Raw genomic sequence first — 3,020 nt, 5'->3', positions numbered from 1 at the left:
CTATTTTGTCTATATTATTGTGCCTCAACTCAATGGAAAATACATGATCACCTGTTCCATCTCACCTACCTCCTTCATCTTACTGATGCACTGATCTCTATAAACTGGGCCTGTTAAGCTCTGTTTGTACATTTTTCAACTAGAGACACTGTCTTACAGGGAAAGTTTCCCATTAGAGTTTCTAAAAGACCTCAGAGGCACAGATGTCAGTGGAGACATGTTCTTTGGCATTGTGACGGGAAATGGAAGATGCTAAGGGAAAATAAGTCTCCCTCTGAGCCTTTATCTATACATGGAGCTGAGAACTAATAGGCCTGGAGTTCAGAAACACCTCTTAAGAGGATGGCTGCTTTTCTTTTTGTTGTGTTTTCCAGGAGAAATGAGAGAAAGTATATCTATGTCCAAGAAAGTTCACAAAGGGGACATAAATTGAAAACTTTGGAAGCCTTCTAACTTGAGTGCACTGGGTTCTCAGTCTGAGGTGCCAGCAACTGAACATTATATCTAATCCTAGTAACAAAGGCGATGTATTTCTTTGGAAACAAAATGTCTTTCTGATAGTAGATCAATTACTATAATCCATTCTATGTTCCCTTATATAATTTGAGACTGCAATTTTATACTTGTTTCTCTGTAGCACCATACCTTTACACAAAACAATTTGAAGCAATGGTTCTATTACATTGGAAGCCTTAGTTCAGCGATGGACAATTCTCTGAGGTAGGCACTTAAGTTTCTTCTATAAACTACGGTGTCTATAAAATCTTACCTTTATTTTTCAAAAATAAAAGCAAACCGTATTCTGAGGTCCTATCTCATTGAGACGGTTGGAATTCAATTCAGCTGTTATTAGTGAGCTCACAGCCTACCTCCCTGTCTCCCCCGCAGCAAATCTCTCCAGGTCTTAGGCAGAGCAGAGTATTTTGGGAGAACACTCTGAACTCGGGGTCCACACAACTGACTTCTGATAAGGTCATCGGGCAGGACAAAGCCACATGGTCTCTTTAGTACTGTGGCTCTTCTGTTTTCAAAGCCATGTGGGATCAGGACACTTTGCCCAGTCCCTGCTGGGTGCCACATCATCATTTTCTCCTGGGGGTCCTACTAGCAATCTCTTCCCATAACCTCTGCCAAGGAGTCTGAAGAATACTAAACCAGAGGCTAAAGTATTATAGTCTTCCTTCTCTGTCCCTCTGCATTCACCACCCCATCCTTTCCAACCTGCCCACTTTACAAAATACCTTTAATGAACCTGCAGTGGAGGTTGTCATTGAGTTCCCCCAACTCTACCCCTTCCCCATGAACAACTAAATCATACAGCAGGTGTAAACGAGGAAGCATGTTCACCCCTACATTTGGAGGTCCAAACAGATGGGCAAGTGGGGGTTATAAAACTAACCTGAAACTCTGTTTTTGTATCTCATCTAGTAGAGTTCCAAAGGCTTAAACCTACTACTTTCATTACAGTTCAATTATATTTCACACAAAGAACACGTGCTACCAGTTCAACTTCATTCCAGCAGGGTAGACAAAAAACATACAAGTCAAATTTCTACCTTTAAAGCCAGTCTTAACAGTAGGTGGAACAATGATCCCCTAAGGGGGTGAAATGTGAGGTATCCTGGGAAAATTTCTGGCCTCAAAATTTCTCCCCAGGGTCTCTCTTGGTGACTGAAATTTAAACCTCAGTTTTAAGTATCATGAAAAAGAGGACAGAGTTGGAGAAGAGAGCTTTATGTTCAGAGCTTACTCTATGCCATCTTTTTCATCTAGGTAATTATATTTAATCTTCCCAGCAATTCAATATGGCAGGTATTTTTTAGCTTTAATGCATAGATGTGGGAACTGAGGCTTAGAAATCACTGGCACCTTACCCAGTCGCCCAGCCAGGAAGGGGCAGAAGCAGGATGTAATAGATGCAATGTTAGCTACATCTGTCTGATGTCAGAGCTTCACAGTGTTTACTAGGTTAAGGTGGCTCTCAATTTAGGGTCGCCACAGAAATAGTAATGGACATTTCAGAGAAATGCTCTTAATATCTCAAAAAGCCTGAGAGAGGACTGGCTTCTCAGGCTAACCTCAGGAAAGGAAAAGTTTTCAATCTGATTAATTAGTAGTGGCTGCCACAGCTGATTAGTGCTGTTGTCACAGGGCCAGTGGTGGTGGAGTGTCGCATTCCCGCCATGTGCTTGCCAATATTTGACTGACAAAAACATCATGTTCCCTTGCTCTTGGCTAGAATCATATCCACTCATTATGTTAACAATTACTATCTCATGTTGATTCAAACAGCTTATTGGCTTGACTATTTGCTGAGATCCTAAAAAAGGTACCTTAAATTAGGGTGGCCTTAAAATTTATTGCAACTGGGGTGCTTCTGAGAGTAAAGGGAGGTGGTATTAACACCTACACCAAGACAACAGGTGTAAACCAGGAAGTATGGTTATCACTGGGTGAGGCTGGGGAGGGGGTATGTAAAATCAGCACAGAATCAGGAAAGGAGTTGTAAAAAAAAGTTTTTATCCAGTTTTACCTTAGGTTTGCCCTATTTCAGTCTTAAATCTCTTAGGAAATATTCATCAAACATTAATACTGACTACATCTTAGGTGCTGGAGTTATATCAGTGAACTAGAGAAGCAGGGGAAGATGATAAACAAATAGTACCACAATTGCTTATTTAATTTTGGTAACTGTTATGAAGGATAGGTACAAGGGGCTTGAGAGCATACGGACGGGGACCTGATCTAGTCAGGAGGTCGCGGAGGGCTTTCCAGGGGAGGGGTAGGTTTAAGCTGAAATTAGAAGGATGAGAAGGAGTTGGTGACAATATAATCATTCATATGTATATAAAGGTATAAGGACTCTAAAAACTCAAGGTGAACAGGAATCACATGTCCACATCAAATTAAATTCTGGTTCTAGATTCCCCTTGCCTGGATTGGTAGGAATTTGATTAACAGTCCTGAGGAGCAGGGTTCAGGTTTCTCACTAGGACCGCACATGATCACCGGGCTCAGAG

At 41.4% G+C, this 3,020-nt stretch overlaps 1 protein-coding gene across 1 annotated transcript in view; it reads right to left on the bottom strand.

The window, feature by feature from the left end:
• The window catches only part of LOC105000987 (serine/threonine-protein phosphatase with EF-hands 1-like), a gene marked incomplete at both ends in the record, with an annotated part of 5,563 nt that overhangs the window by 319 nt on the left and 2,224 nt on the right, over nt 1-3,020 (bottom strand). The gene's annotated exons all lie outside the window — the stretch shown is intronic.

The sequence above is a fragment of the Bison bison genome, unplaced genomic scaffold (genome assembly GCF_000754665.1).
Source record: "Bison bison bison isolate TAMUID 2011002044 unplaced genomic scaffold, Bison_UMD1.0 scf7180017854624, whole genome shotgun sequence".
Classification (NCBI taxonomy): domain Eukaryota; kingdom Metazoa; phylum Chordata; class Mammalia; order Artiodactyla; family Bovidae; genus Bison; species Bison bison.
Note: the sequence above shows the minus strand (reverse complement) of the source record. Positions and strands in the feature narration are given on the sequence as shown.